This window comes from Rattus norvegicus, chromosome 5 (assembly GCF_021556685.1).
Source record: "Rattus norvegicus strain SHRSP/BbbUtx chromosome 5, alternate assembly SHRSP_T2T, whole genome shotgun sequence".
Lineage (NCBI taxonomy): Eukaryota > Metazoa > Chordata > Mammalia > Rodentia > Muridae > Rattus > Rattus norvegicus.
In genome coordinates this window covers 163,728,360-163,750,131 of record NC_141538.1, presented here as the reverse complement: position 1 = coordinate 163,750,131, position 21,772 = coordinate 163,728,360, and the positions used below count along the sequence as shown (strand labels likewise).

The window sequence follows — 21,772 nt, the reverse complement described above, 5'->3', positions numbered from 1 at the left end:
AACTCCTGCCTCCATAAACCTGTGTCCTCTCTGGCTTACGGAGATCCCTTGAGAATGTCTCTTGCCTGTGTTCCTCTCTGCTTCATTGCCTTAAGTGTTCTCATTCTTGGTGTTTTTCTGAATCATGAAGTCCATTCCATTTGGAAAGGTAATATGCACACTGTCAACTACATTCTGCTCATTTCCCTCATCTTTCGTTTCCTTGGGTCCTTGATAACCACAAGCCATTCAAAATCAGTGACTCTGATAGTGAGGCAAACCATATTTGTAGTAGCATAGACTGGGAATTTTCTTCCCTATTGTTTTTGTCAAATCGATCATGGTTCTGGATGTCAGAGTCTTCCTTTACTGACAATGATGAACACTATGAACAGCATCATGAATACTTTATGTGCAGTCAGTACTATATGGGTCTCCCATATTCTAATTTCAAATTCCTGGTCTGTTTTTCTGCTGTTTGCAGTGAAACATTTTTTGGGTGGTGATAATGTATATTCGTTGTGAGCCATTGTACATAAGATATCATAAAGCTTAATTTCAAAGGGAAGAAAGATTGTGTTTAACTCTGTGTTTATTAGTCAGAATAAAAGATTGATTTTTACTGGTTGGGTGGTATAAGTGTGGGGGTCTCTGCAAACACTAGGTCTGGCAGAGTAACAACTCATGAAACAAAACCAAAAGAAATCTTGTTCACTATCACTCTGTAAGTAATTCAGCACTGGTGGGATGTGTATTGTGGGATATCCTCAATGAACTTCTTTCAGTGCTCAGGGGAAAAAATGTCTCAGTGCCTAGTGTTAACAGCTCTCACATAAAGGTCCAGTGGCAGTCAGAGGTCAACATATACCTCAAAGCCCCATGGAACAACTAACTACACATACGAGAAGAATTCTAGAGGGAGGCTGTTTCTGCTCAAGTCAGAAGCAGAAGAAAACTGAGCGGGAATCAGGCTTTCTATAGGGTTTTTTTGTGGGGGTAGGATTTTTAGGAGGGGAAATATATCAGGTTGGAGATTGGTGGGATTTGTAAGTCCTGAGCTTGAGTAAATTCGGGAATTTCTATGTTGGATTCTAATACTAAAGGTTCTAGAAGAGGACTAAGCCTAGAGTAGAAGATACCATGCTGACAGTGCAAGTCACATCTCTCTAAGGCTAGATTCTATTGACTCAGAAACAATACCGTAGGAAGGAAGAGTATGGGACAAACTTAATAGATGGGCAATTTCAGATGTAGCCTGCACTACATATAATACAGGTTGCCAAACTACTTACTACATCCATTCCCTGACTTCTGATCAGAAAGGAGTGCACTTCTCTCGCATTGAAGAGAAAACCCTATGCTGTTACATAACGTATTTCCCTAGCGCTTATCTTGGACAACAAGTTCCTTTTGCCCTGTACAGATAAAATACATTTTATGGATGTTTCTAGTTCTTACAATGTTAGTGCTGTGTAAATCGACAGTGAAATAATGTTTTCTAGAATATAAATTATATTCTTGAGATATAAAGTATGATTATATTGCAAGACTCTGTAGAGAAAAAATAGTCAAGTTATTTATATTGGCATTATCTTATTAGGAGAACTGGGGCAGGTGTCTTCCTCTTCATTTGAGGCCAGACTACTCTACATCAAAGTGACATTCCAAGCTATAGGCTCCAATTTGTTCTTTTGGCATAAATAGATGCTGTACATGGGTAAAAGTAAATTTCCTAAAAAGGTATGGAGGAGTGCCGTATATTTCCAAATGTTAATTTCTTTCTTTCTTTAATTTCTTATTAGATATATTTGTTTACATATATTTCAAATGTTATTCACCTTCCTGGTTTCCTCTCCATAAGCCCTCACCCCCTCCTCTCCCCCTCCCCCATACAGGTATTCCCCACATACATTCCCCTTACTGCCCTCCCCATGTTTCCCTGCACTGGGGGTCCAACCTTTGCAGGACCAAGGGCTTCTCCTTCCACTGGTGCCCCAACAAGACTGTTCTATGCTACATATGCAGTTGGAGCCTTGAGTCAGTTCAGATATTGTCTTTCAATAGTGGTTTAGTCCCTGAAAGCTCTGGTTGGTTGGCATTGTAATTTTTATGGGATTGCAAACTCCTTCAACTCTTTCAATACTTGCTCTAATTCCCCCCAAAGGGGTCCTGTTCTCAGTTCCGTGGTTTACTGCTAGCATTGACCTCTGCATTGGACATGTTCTGCATGTGTCTCTTAGGAGAGATCTATATCCGGTCCCTGTCAGCATGCATTTTGTAGCTTCATCAATCTGATCTAGTTTTGATGGCTGTATATATGTGGGCCACAAGTGGGGCAGGCTCTGAATGGCCGTTCCTTGAGCCGCTACTCTAAACTTTGCTTCCATATCTCCTCCTATGGATATTTTTTCCTCTTTTAAGAAGGAGTGGGAGCATCTGCATTTTGGTCATCCTTCTTGAGATTCCTGTGGTCTGTGGATTGTATCTTGGGTAATATGAGCTTTTTGACGAATATCCACTTATCAATGAGTGCATACCAAGTGTGTTTTCATGTGGTTGAGTTACCTCACTCAGGATGATATTTTCTAGTTCATTCCATTTGCCTATGAATTTCATGAATTCATTGTTTTTGATAGCTGAGTAGTACTGCATTGTACCACATTTTTTGAATCCATTCCTCTGTTGATGGGCATCTGGGTTCTTTCCAGCTTCTGGCTATGATAAATAAGGCTAATATGAACATAGTGGAGCATGTGTCTTTGTTGTATGATGGAGCATCATTTGGGTATTTGACCAGGAGAGCTATATCTGGGTCCTCAGGTAGTGGAATGTCCAATTTTCTGAGGAACCTCCAGATTGATTTCCAGAATGTTTGTATTCGTTTGCAATCCAAACAACAATGGAGACAGTTCCTCTTTTTCCACATCCTCACCTACATCTGCTGTCACCTGTGTTATTTGTCTTAGCCATTCTGCTGGTGTGAGGTGGACTCTCAGGATTGTTTTGAATTGCATTTTCCTGATGACTAATGATATTGAACATTTCTTTAGGTGTTTTTTGGCCATTCGATAATCTTCAACTGAGAATGTTTTATTTAGCTCTGTACCCCATTTCTTAGTAGGGTCATTTGGCTCTCTGGAGTCTGACTTCTTGAGTTCTTTTGGATATTAGCCCCCTATCAGATGTAGGATTGGTAACAATAATTCCCAATCTGTTGGCTGCCGTTTTGTCATAATGACAATGTCTTTTGCCTTACAGAAGCTTTGCAGTTTTATGAGGTCCCATTTGTTGATTCTTGATCTTAGAGCATGAGCCATTGGTGTTTTGTTCAGAAAATTTTCCCGAGTGCCCATGTGTTTGAGCCTCTTCCCCACTTTTTCTTCTATTACTTTGAGTGTATCTGGTTTGATGTGGAGGTCCTTGATCCAACTGGATTTAAGCTTTGTACAGGGTGATAAGCATGGATAGAATTGCATTCTTCCAGCTGCTGACCTCCAATTCAACCAGCACCATTTGTTGAAAATGCTGTCTTATTTCCATTGGATGGTTTTAGCACCTTTGTCAAAGATCATGTGATGGTAGGTGTGTAGTTTCGTTTCTGGGTCTTCAGTTCTATTTCACTGGTCTATCTGCCTGTTTCTGTATCAATACCATACAGTTTTTATGACTATTGCTCTATAATACTGATTGAAGTCAGGGATAGTGAGTCAGCTAGAAGTTCTTTTAGTGTTGAGCATAGTTTCACTATCATGGGTTTTTTGTTATTCCAAATGAATTTGCAAATTGCTCTTTCTATCTCTATAAAGAATTGAGTAGGAATTTTGATGGGGATTGCATTGAATTTGTAGATTGCTTTAGCAAAATGGCCATCTTTACTAAATTAACCCTTCCAATCCATGAGCACAGGAGATCTTTCCATCTTCTAGGATCTTCCTTAATTTCTGTCTTCAGAGAACTGAAGTTTTTGTCATACAGACCTTTCACTTGCTTGGTTAAAGTCACACCAAGATATTTTATATTACTTGGGACTAATGTGAAGGGTGTCATTTCCGTATTTTCATTCTCAGCCTGTTTATCCTTTGAGTAGAGGAAGGCTACTGCTTTGTTTGAGTTAATTTTATACCCTGACACTTTGCTGAAGTCGTTTATCAGATTAAATAGTTCTCTGGTGGAAGGTTTCAAGTCACTTAAGTACACTATCATATCATCTGAAAATAGTGATATTTTGATTTCTTCCTTTCCAATTTGTATTCCTTTGACCTCCTTTCACTGTCTGATGGCTCTGGCTAGGACGTTGAGTACTATATTGAATAAGTAGCGAGAGAGTCTGCAGCCTTGTCTAGTCCCTGATTTCAGTGGGATTCCTTCAAGTTTCTCTCCATTTAGTTTGATGTTAGCTACTGGTTTGCTGTTTATTGCTTTTACTGTGTTTAGATATGAGCCTTGAGTTTCTGATCATTCCATGACTTTTATCATGAAGGGGGGTTGAATGTTGTCAAATGCTCTCTCAGAATCTAATGAAATGATAATGTGGTTCTTATCTTTGAGTTTGTTTATATAGTGGATTACATTGATGGATTTTCATATATTAAACCATCCCTGCATCCATGGGATGAAGCCTGCTTGATCATGATGGATGACCGTTTTGATATGTTCTTGGATTCGGTTTGCAAGTATTTTATTGAGTATTTTTGCGTCAGTATTCATAAGGAAAATTGGCCTGAAGTTCTCTTTCTTTGTTGGGTCTTTGTGTGGTTTCTGTATAACAGTAATTATGGCTTCATAGAAGGAATTTAGTAGTGCTCCGTCTGTTTCAATTTTGTGCAATAGGTTGGAGAGTATTGGTATGAGGTCTTCTATGAAGATTTGATAGAATTTGCATTGAACCCATCTGTTCCTGTGCTCTTTTTGGTTGGGAGACATTTAATAACTGCTTCCTTTTTTTAGGGTTTATGGGATTGTTTATATGGTTTATCTGTTCCTGATTTAACTTTTATACATGGTATCTGTCTAGAAAATTGTCCATTTCTTCCAGATTTTCCAGTATTGTGGAATACAGGCTTTTGTAGAAGGATCTGATGATTTTTTTTTAATTTCTTCAGATTCTTTTGTTTTGCCTCTCTTTTCATTTCTGATTTTGTTAATTTGGGTACACTCTCTGTGGCCTCTGCTTAGTCTGGTTAAGTGTTTATCTATCTTGTTGATCTTCTCAAAAAAACAGCTTCTGGTTTTGTTGCTTCTTTTCCTTTTTACTTGGTTCATTTCAACCCTGAGTTTGATTATTTCCTGCTTCCTCTTGGGTTTCTTTATTTCTTTTTGTTCTAAAGCTTTAAGGCGTCTTGTCAATCTGCTCTCTACTGTTTCTTTTTGTAGGCACTCAGAGATATGAGATTTCCTTTTAGTACCACTTTCATTGTGTCCCATAAGTTTTGGAATGTTGTATCTTCATTTTCATTAAATTGTAAGAAGTATTTAATTTCTTTCTTTATTTCTTCCTTGACCTATTTGTCATTGAGTAGAGCATTGTTCAACTTCCATGTATACATGGGGTTTCTGTCATTATTGTTGTTATTGAAGACCAGTCTTAGTGCGTGGTGATCTGATAGGATGCATGGGATTATTTCTATTTTCCTCTATCTGTTGAGGCCTGTTATGTGACTGATTATATGGTCATTTTTGGAGAAGGTTCCATGAGATGCTGAGAAGAAGATATATCCTTTTGATTTAGGATGGAATGTTCTATACATATTTGTTGAATCCATTTGGTTCATAACTTCTGTTAGTTTTTCTATGTCTCTGTTTAATTTCTGTTTCCATGATCTGTCCATTGATGAGAGTGGGGTGTTGAAATCTCCTACTATTATCATGTGAGGTGCAATGTGTGCTTTGAGCTTTAGTAAGGTTTCTTTTATGAATGTAGGTGGTTGAAAATCAACTTTATTCGATATTAGAATGGGTACTGCAGCTTGCTTCTTCAGACCATTTGCTTGGAAATTTGTTTTCCAGCCTTTTACCCTGAGGTCGTGTCTGTCTTTGTCTCTGAGGTGTGTTTCCTGTAGGCAGCAGAATGCTGCGTCATCATTGTATATCCAGTTTGTTAATCTGTGTCTTTTTATTGGGGAATTGAGTCCATTGATGTTGAGAGATACTAAGGAATAGTGATTGTTGCTTCCTGTTATATTCATGTTTAGATGTGAGGTTATGCTTGTGTGCTTGCCTTCTCTTTGCTTTGTTGCAAGACAATTACTTTCTTGCTTTTTCTAGGGTGCAGCTTGCCTCCTTGTGTTGTGCTTTACCATTTATTATCCTTTGTAGTGCTGGATTTGTAGAGAGATATTGTGTAAATTTAGTTTTGTCATGGAATATCTTGGTTTCTCTATCTATATTAATTGAGAGTTCAGTTGGATACAGTAACCTGGGCTGGCATTTGTATTCCCTTAGGGTCTGTATGACACCTGTCCAGTATATTTTGGCTTTCATATTCTCTAGTGTGAAGCCTGGTGTAATTCTGATACATCTGCTTTGATATGTTACTTGACATTTTTCCCTTACTGCTTTTAATATTCTTTCTTTGTTTTGTGTATTTGTAGTTTTGACTATTATGTGACTGGAGGAGTTTCTTTTCTGGTTGAATCTCTTTGGAGTTCTGTAGGCTTCCGGTATGTTTATGGGCATCTCTTTCTTTAGGTTAGGGAAATTTTCTTCTATGATTTTGTTGAAGATATTTATTGGTCCGTTGACCTGGAAATCTTCACTGTCTTCTATACATATTATCCTTAGGTTTGATCTTCTTATTTTGTCCTGGATTTCCTGTATGTTTTGTGCCAGTAGCTTTTTCCATTTTACATTATTTTTAACAGTTGTGTCAATAATTTCTCTGGAACCTCTGCTCCTGAGATTCTCTCTTCTATCTCTTGTATTCTGTTGGTGATGTTTGTATCTATGGCTACTTGTCTCTTCCTTTGGTTTTCTATATCCAGGGTTGTCTCCCCTTGTGCTTTCTTTATTGCTTCTATGTCCATTTTTAATTCCTTTACCTGTTTGTGTTTTCCTGTAATTCTTTCAGGGATTTTTGTGATTCCTCTCTATAGGCTTCTACTTGTTTTTTATGTTTTCCTGTGTTTGTCTAAGGGAGTTATTCATGTCTTTCTTGAAGTCCTCCATCATCATGATCAAATGTGATTTAAAATCTAGATCTTGCTTTTCTGGTGTGTTTGGATATCCAGTGTTTGCTTTGGTGGGAGAATTGTGCTCTGATGATGCCATATATTGCTTGGGTTCCTGTACTTGCCTCTCGCCCTCAGGTTGTCTCTGGTGTTACTTTGTTCTGGTCTTTCTGATAGTGGCTAGACCATCCTATAGGCCTGTGTGTCACGAGTGCTGTAGATCTGTTTTCCTGTTTTCTTTCAGCCAGTTATGGGAACATAGTATTCTGCTTTCAGTCGTGTAGTCTTTCCTGTCTACTGGTCTTCAGGTGTTCCTGTGGGCGGGCGTTCTGAGTCCACTAGGCAGGTCACTTGAAGCCAAAAAGTTGATCTTACCTCTGGTATCAAGCCTGAAGTCACTCCTCGGGGTCTGTGTTTCAGCTCTTCATGAGGGCAGCAACCAGAAGGGCCTGCCCCACCTTTTTTCAGGTCCCTGTGCACAGGGGTCCCAGATGGCAGTAGTCATTTTCCTCTAGAGTTAGAAATGTTGGGAGAGTATAGTCTCCTCTGGCTTCCCAGGCATGTCTGCCCCTCTGAAGGTTTAGCTCTCCCTACCACAGGATTTGGGTGCAGGGAGCTATTTGACAGGGTCCCTTCAGATCTGTCTGGTGTCTGGACCTGGGGGTACCTGCAGCTTGAGTGTCCCTATCTTCCTGTTCCCAGAGGCCCTATCTGCCTGACCTTTTCAATTGAGAAGCCGAACAAAGAGTCTTGGAAGGTGCTGTGAAAGGAGACTATAGCAAAAGTACTAGGTATTTTTCAGGTTTCAAGATAGGGTTGAGCAGCCCTTCCAGGGGCTGGGAAGTAATTAGGCACATTCACTTCGAGGCTGTTTTGATGGTGTACCAGTTCAAAAGGTGCTCCTTTTTAAAAATAGGAAATCGGTTCAATTCCATAACACATGATAACCAACCTTACAGTTAGTTTTGGACATCTAATGCCTTTTTGTGAGTTCAATTGGTACCTGGCACAAAACCTCAGCAAACATAAACAAAAAATCTTTCAAACAAGTACAGTTTAAAAAGATGGTAAAAGTTTTTTTCCATATTTTGTCTCTATATAATTAGTTATCTATGAATCTATTTTACATAATCTCAAGATTTTCATAAAATTCATGTAATTGACTACGTAAGAATTAATGTTATAGAAAGTATAATTAATAAACTGTGACTGACAAACTTTTACGCAGTCTGGCTTATCTTTCCATTGTTATCTTCTGTTGTATTTCTCAGCCAATAGTCAATAATTCCACTATTATAACTTTAATATCAATTTTTATTCCAAATCTAGTTGCTTTTGAACTCTGCCTTCTTAACATTCCATGTCATTTTAGCATTGCTTTTTATATTTTGCAGAAATGGTTCATTCCTTCTGAAACAAATTATTTACCATCATTACATGAGAAAACCTGCTTTTCAGTTGTGCACCCATGTTCAGTAACATGATGCTGATGGTAGAATATGCTTGTATGCAGGAGGGCTACTGATTTCTTTCAGGTAACTGTGTCCAGCCACTTTGCTAAAATATTTATCAACTGTAATTTTCTGGTTGAATTTTTGAGCTCACTTATGTATACTGTCATGTCATCTGAAAATAGTGCTACTTTGACTGCTTCCTTTCCAATTTACATCTTTTTCATATCCTTGTGCTGTCTTACTTCTGGTACAAATTCAAGTAATACATTGAAGATATTGGAAGGGTGGACCACTTTGTCTTGTTCCCAGATTTGTGGAAATGCTTCAATTTTCTTTCCATTTATTTTGATAAGGGGTATTAGCTTCCTCTATATCACCCATATTGTGTTTAGATTTCACCTCAGTATTTCTTCTTTCTTCAAACATATCATAAAAGGGTTACATTTTGGCAAACATTTTTTTGGCATCTAATGAGACATTTACATGGGGTTTTTCTTTCCATTTTTAAAAATGGTGCATTATTGTGATAGCTATTCTTGGCTGTCAACTTGCCTATATCTGTGCTGGCTCTTCTTGGTGTTCATCCCCTGGTACTGGCATCTCCAATACACTGGGGTCTTGTGCTACAATTAGGCTTCACAAATAGCCTTTCATGGGCTCTCTTCATAGTGCCAAGCCTCAGATACTTTGTATGAACCCAGAACCCCAAAACCAGGACCACCTGGGTGACTCTTACACATTACCCAGTACAGCTGTAGTATGAGATACAATCATGGCTATCTCTGGAACACAGCTTCTTTGTGCTCTAAGAAAACACTTCCCAGAAGATTTCACCTCAGTCAGGCTGGTTTCTTCTCAATCACCACTAATTTCTTAGCTTCAGCTAACCAGCATCAGTTGTTCTAGTAGTCTCCTTCTCTTCTTGACTGTAAAGCCAAAGCTTCCAAGTTCTGCTTTCAGGAGCTGGAAATGATCCCCTTTTCTATTACATTATCACTAGTCTCCTCTTTTCCAACCCCTTCATGTCTTAAGCTTGGCTGTCCTGTATCTTGCTCTGTACATTGACCTTGAACTCAGAGACCTGCATGCCTATCTCTTGGGATTAAAATTTGTACCTCTATTCCTGGATTTAAGCTTTTCTTTATCTAGAATTTCTCTTTCTCAAGTGGTCTTCCACTCAGAGACCTGCTTGGTTTTTTTTCTCCTGGGTTTAAAATGTTCGTATCACCATGCCTGGATCCAAACTTAGCTCGGTAGGAACTTGCCCTAAGGTTCTACTCCCTTAATCTGTTATCTCCTAGAACACAGGATTGAGCTTCCCTTTCCTTCCTGGTGCCGCTTCAATACTCTAACCATATATTTTATAGTTTTCCTTTCTCAACTTGATCCATTCCATTAAAATGCTCTCCATAAGAATGAACTTCTGTAACCACACAACAGAATTTATACTAGGCAGTTTTTAGACTTCCATTTTCAAAGCAATTGTTCTTAATCTCTTCACCTTACCCTCAGGTACACTCTTTGGACAATGGCAAAAACAGACACTTTTTTTCCAGCAAAATCCCACAGAACCAGTCTCTAGGCCACATATTGAAATTTTTCAGTGAAATCTCTTTAGCTATGTTTGCACAGTTCAAATCACTCTCTGTACAAAGTATTTGTATTTGCACTAGAATCATTCATTAAGCCCCACTTAAAACATTCCACTGCTTAACAAATCCAAAATCTCCAAAATACACCTTTTTCCAAACAAAAGCATGGTCAAGCCTATCACAGCCATAGCCAAGTCCCTGGTCCCAACACCTGGCTTAATTTTTTATTGCTCTAAACAGACACTATTACCAAGGCAAGTATTAAGAATGACAACATATATGTGGAACTGCTTGCACAGAACTCTGTACTGAAATCCTGTTGGGGAGAGAGTTAGACTCTCAGAGTGCTGACAATCCTGAGAGCTCAGGGGAGACCACCACTTCTGCTCACGTTCCTGGCCCAAGAGGAACCTTCCCATTGCCCTTTGGATACAAGAACTTAGGAGCAGTCAGGGGCAGGACCCTTCTGATTTCTGCCTACACCAAAGGCTGAAATCCAGTCACCAGAAGCACTTACACACCTGAGAGCAGAGGGAAGACCAACTCTTCTGCTCCAAGTGACATTCCTGAATGCTTCAGGTCACACAATCCCAGGAACTGCTCTATGTTCCCAGATCCAGCTGGAAAACAAACAGGTTAACAGGAGTGCTGACACACAGGCTTACAGGAGGGTCAAACCACTGTCAGAGACAAGCTAATGGTTGAGTGGCAAGCACAGGAACCTAAGCAACAGAAAACAAGACTACATGGCATCATCGGAGACCATTTTTCCCACCAAAACAAACACTGGCTATCCCAACACACCAGAAAAGCAAGATTAGGATTTAAAATTACACTTCATGATGATGATAGAAGACTTTAAGAAGGACCTAAATAACTCCCTTAAAGAAATACAGGACCACACAGGTAAACAGGTAGAATTCCTTAAAGAGGAAACACAAAAGTCCCTTAAAGAATTGCACGAAAACATAAGCAAACAGGTGTAGGAATTGAACAAATCCATCTTTTATTTTAAAATGGAAATAGAAACAATTAAGAAATCACAAAGGGAGACATCTCTGGAGATAGAAAACCTAGGAAAAAGATCAGAAGTCATAGGCACCAGCATCACCAACAGAAGACAAGTGATAAAAGAGAAAATATCAGGTGTAGAAGATACCATAAAAAGCATTGACACAACCATCAAAGAAATTGTAAAACACAAAAAGCTCCTAGCCTGAAGAATCCAGGAAATCCAGGACACAGTGAGAAGATCAAACCTAATGGTAATAGGTATAGAAGAGAGTGAAGACTCCCAAATTAAAGGGCCAGAAAGTATCTTCAACACAATTATAGAAGAACACTTCTCTAACCTAAATAAAGAGAGACCCATAAACATACAAGAAGCCTACAGAATTCCAAATAGATTGTACCAAAAAAGAAATTCCTCCTGACACATACTAGTCCAAAAACCAAATGCACAAAACAAAGAAAGAATATTGAAAGCATTAGGGAAAAAGTCAAGTAATGTATAAAGCAGACATATTAGAAGTATACCAGACTTCTCACCAGAGATGATGAAAGCCAGAAGTACCTGGGAAGGTGCCATACAGACACTAAGAGACCACAAATGCCAGCCCATGCTACTAAATCCACAAAACTCTCAACATAGAGGGAGAAACCAAGATATTCCATGACAAAACCAAACTTACATGATATCTGCAAAGAAATCCAGGCCTGCAAAGGATAATAGATGGAAAACTCCAACACAGGAGGGAAATTACATCCTATACAAAACAAGAAAGTAATCTCCTTGCAACAAAACCAAAAGAAGAAAGGCACACAAACATAATTCCAGTCCCAAAATCAAAAATAACAAGAAACGACCGTCACTGTTCTTTAATATCTCTTAACATGAATGGACTCAATTGCCTACAGAAAAAGACATAGACTAACAGATTGGATACATAAAGGGGACTCAGCATTTTGCTTCACACAGGAAACACACCTCAGTAACAGACACTACCTCAGAGTAAAAGGCTAAAAAATAACTTTCCAAGCAAATGGTCCAAAGATGCAAGGTGGAGTAGCCATTCTAATATAGAATAACATCAGATAATGAGGATAAGATAAACCATTTAAGAGTACCATAACTCTTAAAGACATAGAAGCATTCATTAAAAATCTCCCAAACAAAGAAAAAAAAGAATCAAAGAGAAAAATAGCTCAGGACCAGATTGGTTTAATGCAGAATTCTATCAGACCTTCATAGAAGACATCACACCAATACTGTCCAAATGATTCCACAAAATAGAAGCAAAAGGAGCACTACCCAATTTCTTCCAGGAAGACATAATTAATCGTATACCTAAACCACACAAAGACCCAACAAAGGAAGAGAACTTCAGACCAATTTCCCTTATGAATATTGACACACAAATAATAAAATTCTCACAAACCAAATACAAGAACACATCAAAATGATCACCCACCAGGATCAAATAGCCTTCATCCCAAGGTGGGAGGGACGGTTCAATATACAGATATCCATCAACATAATCCACTATGTAAACAAATTCAAAGAAAAAAAAGACACATCATCGTCTTATTACATATTGAGGGAGCATTAGACAAAATTCAACACCCCTTCATGGTAAAAGTCTTGGAAATATCAAGAATCCAAGGCCCATACCAAAAGATAGTAAAAACAATATACAGCAAACAAGTAGCCAACATCAAACAAAATGGAAAGAAACTTGAAGAAAGCACACTAAAATCATGGACTAGACAAGGCTGCCCACTCTCTCCCTACTTATTCAATATAGTACTCGAAGTCCTAGGCAGAGCAATCAGACAAGAAAAGGAGTTGAAAGAGATACAAATTGGAAAGGAAGAAGTCAAAATATCACTATCTGCAGATACTATAATAGTATACTTAAGTGACCCCAACAGTTCCACCAGAAAACTTCTAAGCCTGAAAAACAACTTCAGCAAAGTGGCTGGTATAAAATTACCTCAAACAAATAGTAACCTTCCTCTGATCAAAGATAAATAGGCTGAGAAAGTAATTAGGGAAATGACACACTTCACAATAAACACAAATAATATAAAATACCTCGCTGTGATTCTAATAAAGCAAGTGAAAGATGTATATGACCAGAACTTCAAATCTCTGAAAAAAAGAAATTGAAGGAGATCTCAGAAATGAAAAGACCTCCCATGCTCATGGATTGGCAGGAACAATATAGAAAAAAAAATGGACATTTTGCCAAAAGCAATCTACAGATTCAAGGCAACCCCCATGAAAATTCCAACTCAAGTCTTCATAGTCTTAGAAACAGCAATTTTCAAATTCATTTGGAATAGCAAAAAACCCAGGATAGCAAAAACTATCCTCAATATTAAAAGAACTTCTGGGAGGAATCACCATCCCTGACCTCAAGCTGTATTATACAAAGAAATAGTGATTTTAAGAAAACTTCATGGTATTGTTACAGAGACAAGCAGGTAGGTCAATGGAATAGAATTGAAGACCCAGAAATGAACCCACACACCTATGGTCAATTGATCTTTGACAAAGGAGCTAAAACCATCCACTGGAAATAAGATAGCGTTTTCAACAAATAGTGCTGATTCAACTGGAGTTGATCATGTAGAAGAATGCAAACTGACCCATTCTTATCATCCTGTACAAAGCTGAAATCCAAGTCCATCAAGGACTTCCACATAAAACCAGATATACTCAAATGAACAGAATTAAAACTGGAGAAGACCCTAGAGTATATAGGTAGTGTGAAAAATTTCCTAAACCAAAAACACCAATGGCTTACAGTCTAAAATCAAGAATGGACAAATGGGACCTCATAAAAATGCAAATCTCCTGTAAGGCAAAGGACACTGTCATTAGGATGAATGGCAACCAACAGATTGGGAAAAGATCTTTACCAATCCTGCATCCAATAGAGGGCTTATATCAAATATATACAAAGGACTCAAGGGTTAGACTCCCAAGAGCCAAATAATGCTAATAAAATGGGGTACAGAGCTAAGCAAAAAATTCTCAACTGAGGAGTATCAAATGGCTGAGAAGTACCTAAAGAAATGTTCAACACACTTACTCATTAATAAAATATAAATCAAAACAACCATGAGATTTCACCTTACACTATTCAGAATGGCTAAGATCAAAAATTCAGGTGACAACAGATGCTGGTGAGGATGTGGAGAAAGAGGGACACACATCCATTGTTGGTGGCATTGCAAGCTGGTACAACTACTCTGGAAGTCATTCTCGAGGTTCCTAAGATAAATAGACATTGCAATACCCGAAGACCCAGCTATACCTTTCCTGAGCATATACCCAAAAGTTGTTCCAACATATAACAAGGGCACATGCCCAACTATGTTCATAGCAGCTTTATTTATAATAGCCAGAAGTTAGAATGAATCCAGGCGTCTTTCAACAGAGGAATGGATTCAGAAAATGTGGTACTTCTATACAATCGAGTGCCACTCGGCTATTAAAAACAATGACCTCATGAAATTCATAGGCAAATGGCTAGAACTAGAAAATATCATCCAAAGTAAGATAATATAATCAGAAAAACAATCACACATGAATATGCACTCATTGATCAGTGCATATTAGCTCAAAAATTCAAATTACTCAAGATCAATCCAGAGACCAGATGAAGCTCAAGAACAAGGGTGGCCAAAGTGCAGTTTCTTCAATCCTTCTTAAAAGGAGGAACAAAAATATTCATAGGAGGTGATATGGAGAGATAGTTGGGAGCAGAGACCAAAGGAACAACCATTCAATGCCTGCCCCACCTGGTGATCCAGACCATATACATCCATCAAACTTGGCAATATTGATGTTGCCAAGAAGTACATGCTGACAGGAGCCTGATATAGCTGTCTACTGAGAGGCCCAGCCAGACTATGAAAAATACAGAGGCAAATACAAGCAACAAACCATTGAACTGAGAATATGGTCCCCATTGGAGGAATTAGAGAAAGGATTGAAGGAGCCAATGGAGCTTGCACCCCTATAAGAACAACACAAACCTACTGGATCTCATGGGGACTAAAGCATACCAATAGGAGAAGATCTTTGTCCTGTCAAGGCTCGACCCACCAGTGTAGAGGAATGTCAGGGTGGGGAAGCAGGAAGGGATGGGGAGACTCTTATAGAAGAAGGGGAGGGGAATGTGGTGGGGTCTTGTGGATGGAAAGCCAGCAAAGAGGATAACATTTGGAGTGTAAATAAAAAAATCCTGTAAAGATAAAATAAATTATGCTTAAACAAAATACGGACTAGCCTGTCATACAATGGAATATTATTCCATTTCCAAATAAGAAAGTAGTGTTGCAGAAAAAGTGTGCACAGTAGGCTTACTATTGTCTAGACTAACAGCCGACCCTATATACTTAATAAAATTGTTTTCTTCCAGGCAATAAAATTAATAAGGGATTTCTGACATACTATGCAATGGATGAATCTTACTATATACAATGAAATAAGCCCAAACTGGCTTGCTGTATTGAGCTGTCCACAGACAGCACCTCCACAGAGCACTTAACAGGGGCCACACAATCATGATCTTTTTATTCTCATCCTTATCCTCCTTCTCCTCGTCCTCCTCTTCTCCCTCCTCCTCCACCTCTTGTTCCTCTTTTTTTCTTCAGAACTGTGTCTACTTCTTGCATGCAGATTAAAGGCCCTTGTCACCATGCTTTCTTCTGTCTTAGGGACAAGGTTCCATGTAGCGCAGACTGGCCTCCAACTCATCACTTTTGGTTCTTCCCAATTCAGAGATAATACGCAGGAACCTAGTTTACTTATTAGCTGGAGAAAGAGTGGGAGGTTAGCCAAGTTTCCTTGTCTGAGGTAACAACATTCTAAAGTGTTGGTATACCAGTAGATCATGAAGGAATCCTATGATAGAATACAGCATAGAGACACTTGCAGGGAAGCTGAAGGCCAGACCCAGGTGGCTGCATGCCATGGGGGTGAACATTTCAAGAAAGGTTTGACCAGGTGAGCAGAGTAGAGATCTATGAACTCACAGGATCAAGTCAAAAGGATATCCCAGGTGTATGTGAGGTTGTGAACAGTCAGGAGCTTGGTGTGCAAGTAACAGTCAGGATGAGACCATGATAAGGGATAGCACAAGACAACTGGAAAGAGATGTACATTGTTACAGCTCTTAGATGGGACAATGGCCAGATACATCTAGGAGTAAAGGAACCCACTCTCTGAGATACTTTCTTAGGAAATGCTAGGCTAGAGTGCTATGGTCTTCTTGTACTCAAGAGTCTCAGTGTCTGAATACTATACATTACTATTTGTGTTTATCTACATTAAAAAGATTGTGACCATCAAAACAGGTGAAATTAGCATGCAGTAGTAACAAATATTTATCCATAGATTAAAATCAGAAGTGTGGTAAAAATTTAAAATATAAAATGCTATCTTTTACCCCCACTAGATCTGGCACCACAGTGTCCCAAGATATCTGCTAGATATCTTACCTGAAACACACATCCCAACTCTGTAGCAGCCCAGTGTCTCTAGCCGCTGCACACTTAAAATCACTAAATGAAAGAACACACAACAAAATAATCTTTGATCCCATTGATGAGATATAACTGCCCACCTAAACATACAAAGCCCTGTACACACCCATCCCTTACGAACATTCCTAACAACCTGTAAGCGTACTGCATGGAATCTTAAAGTCAGCTTCCATGTTGTCCCACGGCTACCTGCAGTCCTCTCCTCCCTCTCCCTCTTCCCTCAAACTTTTCTCCTGCCCATCCTTCCTTCTTGTCCAGTGACAGGCCTTGTTCTATCCTGTACTGGCTCTCATCTGTATTTTACAAATTCAATGGGGAGAAGGTTCTGATGAAATCACCTGAGTCCTGAGTATGCAACTAGGCAGCTGTCCTTGGGGCAGTGGAATTAGCATCATAATACAGATAACTCCAGAGCAAACCACAACACAGGAGAGCATGGAAAAATATTTTTCGTACCCTGAGAGAAAAGTGTCAACTGTAGTGTTAAATCCAGAAAAGTGACTACGAGCATTGACAGTATATAAGGTACATTTGTATGCAGTAATTCATTAAGACATGTTTTTTAATCAAGAACCTGCTTAGATAATAAACTAGTAAAAATATGCACAAAAGAACAAGGCATAAATTTTTCATGAGGTCATAGGAAATTAGACATTTCTTGTGATGAATGAATGAATACCTGAAAACTAGGAATCATTCCTCATGTACAACACAGTAAAGCTCTACCCCACACAAGGAATGGAGAACAATTTCAACCATCTTTTGCCACTCACAATGCCAGCAAAATCTTCTATATGAAAAATCCTAAGGAATACAATCTCACAAAGAACAAAGTTTCATTGACCAATCTTCAAAGAAGTACAGAATAAAATCCGTGGTAGAAGTCAGAATAGATGAAGCAGATATCTACATAATGAAGACTGTTATCTGTGAATCTTGGTTGTGAGTTCAGGAAGAAGAAATTCTGCATAACTAAACTGACAGCATATGTAGGGATACTTGAATGCATTCCAATTTAAGGAGTAGTTTAACTCATGGCACACAAATTTAATCACTCAGGTTAGAATACAAACAAGTCCTTACTACTCATTTTAATCCCAAACAACAAAAGTACACTTACTATGTAGGAGGTACCTATGTTTGAAAGGGATGTCCACTTGAATGGCAGAAAATGTGAAATGTCAGAGAAAGATCTGACAAAACATTGTATGCCCAAATTTCCTGAGAAGAAAGAGGAAAGGAAAGGTACTTAAGGGAGAGAAAGACAGGACAGGAAGAAGAGAATCAAAAGGAATTCAGTAGTCTGCATGGAGAGCATTCCATTAGAGTAACAAAGAGGGAGAGGGAAACAGTTTTACTGGGAGAGTTTTACAGAGTCAGATTGAAGAGAGAACATGCTAGGAACAGGCAAAGACAGAGTGAGCAAGAGAAAGAGTAGACAGAGGATTAGAAAAGATAGCTATAGTTACTTTAAAGCCAAGGACAGCAATTTGGCATCTTAGACAAGAACCAGATTGTATAAGTCAGCTCAGAGAGTAGTTTGAGCTGGCACAGTTGAATTGAACCAGCCAGTTAAGAGTTGAGGAGGAACAAGAAAGCGGGAGCTTATTCAGCAGTAAATTTCAGAGGTTGAAAACTCTCTAGGCTTGAATAAGATTGTATGGATGCTAGAGGCTCCCAGGACTAGGCCAATGTAAATAGAAGGAGGCAGTAAGTCTCCCATAAAACAATTACAGTAGGAGAAAGAAAGATACATTTACAACCCAATGAAAAATCTAACGTTGCTCAGTAAAAAAAAAAATCTCTCTGGAACATAAGAGAAGAAACTGAAGAGATAAATTTCAAAAAGTTAGTCAGAAACAAGGTCCGGACGTACCTGAGGGAGACTATAGGGCTTGCCGGACCATTTGGAGCCACCCCCTCCCCTTCCTTCACTCCCTAGAGGTGAGTCATCCCCCTGCTGAGTGTGATGGATCATCCCACCCCACATTGCTGAGCGGCTAGGTAGCATGTACTCTTTGCTGATGTAACTCCGGGCCAAAAGTAACTGTGCACAATTTGAATCAGCCAATCCTGTGTAACCACGCGAAATTCCCTAGCTTCCCCTATATAAACCACTGCCTGAAGAGGCTCGTTGTCGGCCCTCTATCTCCTGCGTGAGAGGTGTGGTGTGTCGACCTGAGACCTCGGTGTCAGCCTGAGATCTCGTTAATAAAGCTGCCTCTTGTTATTACATCATGAATGGCTTCTCGAGCTTCCTGGGGCATGCCGCCATCCCGAGACTGGAGCGAGAGTCCCAATTTGGGGTTCTTTCATTTGTTCATTAAAAACACACCTTAGAATACTAAGGCAAAGAGACACAAAACTAAAGTAAACAGTACAGAATATATCAACACTGATATCCTATTCTAATGAGACCTAATTCAACACACTGCATCAGTGGGAACACAATTCAAGGACTGAATATCATTTAGTTGGACAGAATATGTGATTCAGAAAGCAAGTGCATCCTGGAGAAAAACAATTCAGATCAAACTATTCACTTGTTCAAGAAATATCTTGGATGGACTCTGGTGGTAGCATTCATAGTGTCAAAAACTGCTATGCAGACTTGGGCAGGGGGCAGAGTGATCAAAGGATATACCAGGATGTACATCCTGTGTGATACAACATCAATCTGCCTGGCAAGGTATGGCCACTGGTATCATAGTGGCAAGACTCTCTGTGGGTAAGAGAAGGTATTCTGCTTCAAGCTGAGGCCAATTCCACTCTGGGGGCAGGACTACATACATTAAATTTGGAATCTGGCTAAAATCCAATAAGGAAAGTCCCAGGCCCTTAGGAGGGAATCAACTACTGACATTTGCTTCATGTGTAAATGGCCTTCGTCTAACCCATAGCCAGATGCTGCTTTCAGTATGGGTAAATGAAACTTTGTTTACAATGGGCAACAGCTATTTCAGAGCCCCAGAACTAATCCAATATTGTCATCAACTGACTGCTAACTTCACTGCCAACCGTGGGAAATCCATATGATCAAATCTAGTATTATTCTCACTGAAATTTTCCAGAATAATTGATGTAATGGAATCTGACAAAACCAAATTCATGCCTTCCTTCTACTGACAGATGAGCCCCATCCCACCTCTTGTTCAATCCCTCTAATAAATCTGGATGCTTTGTTAGAAGTCTTTGTTAGATGGCCATTACCATCCCAGAGCTCTTTGTTTGATTTATAGTTATACAGATTTGGCTGAGGATATAGACACTTGAAAATCAGAAAATATTGCTCAAAAAGAACCTGGAACTTTTCATGGAACCAAAATGAAAGATGCCAACATCTGACAATAGGATTAACATGAAGGAAAGAGGTGATATCATGAAAATGTCTCTTTGCTCTGAAGATTTCACTTTAACCTATGAGATGTGAGAGTTAGTCACTCAGTTAACATTCATGCAGAGTCGTTTTATAAATAACACGAAGAGGAGCAAATAACACTGCAAGAAAATTACTGTGACCCACAGAATCCAGAGTATTGAACTTCTGCAACTGTGGGTCTCTGAAAAAAGCTGTGAATTCAGGGTCTAAGCATTCCCACAACTGCAAGAAGTCCACATTGCAGAACCCAACAAATCATAAATGTGCATGGGCAGAGAGCTTTTCATGAACCGAGGAGCCATTTTCTTAAGTGAGCAGTCATAATGATTCAAAAGCTGCTGTCTTCTTCTACCTTACTGTACAATAAGTTTTCCACTTATAAAAATATCTTGGCCTGATATCATCCTCTCAGTCCATGCTCAGCTGAAACTTGGAAGGATTCAAAGAAATCAGGAGGAAAGGCTAACTGTAGTGCCAATTAACATACCCATGAAGACATTTTTGCTTAGGTGCTTTTTCTTGGCTCTTCGTTCTCTCTTGGCCAACCCCTCTTGTCCGTGCCTGCACCGACACGGTACTGAGAATCGGGCAGAAGTCTGCGGGATTAAAGAAACACACACACACACACACACACACACACACACACACACACACACACACACACACACACACACACAGGTTATTCGTGTCAAGCCAGAAGAGGAAGGGCTCCTGTAACTTTATTCACCAAATATATACCCCAAGTACACCAGATAGAAAATATCTGGGAAGCACACCAACTTTGGTAACAAAAGGCCAACTATGTGTCCTGAATAAACTAGGGAAATATCCAGGAAGATCAGCCTAAATCTTAAAGACAAAGACCGAGAAGACAAAAGGCAGGAACAAATTGACCACCAGCAAGGTGTGTTGGTACCAGGCCAGACTGCTCCTTTGTTAGGAACAAAAGGCTTCCACATGCATCAGCAGGGCTCAGCTGGGGTCAAACCCTGCAAGAGACCCAGAAGGGTCTGACCAGGTGGGTGAAACATTGCAGGGGACCCAGGAGGCTCTGACACCCTCTATCCTCCCTTCTCATCCTCAGTCTCCACCTCCATCCACAATTTCATGGCCTGCTTCAGTCTGGACTCAGCCAGATAACTCTTTCTCCCTCAGACAGAAATGCCAAAAATTGACCTCACCACTAGCCCAAGACCCAGGTATCTTCTTGCAATGAAGTAGGTTGGATGTCTTAGGAAAATAATAAAGCCTCGTGGGAAACTACAATCAGCTATACAACCCCTGTAGCATGTGACCAAACTTCATCTCTTTGTCAGGATATAATATTTAATAAAGCTTGCCCATATGGTGAATTGTTTTTTCTCTGGTGACACTCAGGGTTAACAGAACCTACAATATATCTTCTTCCCAGCCATACTTTGCTGCAATCCTGTCGTTTTTCATTCAAACCTAAGGTATGTTATTATCTAAGCCTATGAAAACATACTTCTGAATGATATATTTACATTACATCCTGCATATTGCTAAGTGTAAAATTAATGGCGAGTATAACTTTACTCAGGAAATGTTAATAGTTACAGCCATATGATGTGGCCTTATAACAAGTATTTTCTAATTCAATCAAATCTGCACTTCTTCCTCATA

The 21,772-nt window shown here is 39.3% G+C and overlaps 1 protein-coding gene and 1 long non-coding RNA gene across 6 annotated transcripts in view; one reads left to right on the top strand and one right to left on the bottom strand.

Annotated features, from left to right (window-relative positions):
* Nucleotides 1-21,772, top strand: part of Rex2l4 (reduced expression 2 like 4) — a 751,000-nt gene that overhangs the window by 445,931 nt on the left and 283,297 nt on the right. The window lies entirely within an intron of this gene.
* The window catches only part of LOC148006147 (uncharacterized), a 42,198-nt gene that overhangs the window by 15,790 nt on the left and 4,636 nt on the right, over nt 1-21,772 (bottom strand). Inside the window, exons 2-4 of one of the 4 annotated variants that reach the window (XR_015621320.1) lie at nt 20,616-20,724; nt 16,705-16,767; nt 10,713-10,811 (exon numbers count right to left, since the gene is read on the bottom strand). This is a non-coding gene — a long non-coding RNA (uncharacterized LOC148006147). Of the gene's footprint in view, nt 1-10,712; nt 20,725-21,772 lie in introns of all 4 variants that reach the window. The other 3 variants (XR_015621319.1, XR_015621318.1, XR_015621321.1) reach the window with 3 other exon arrangements.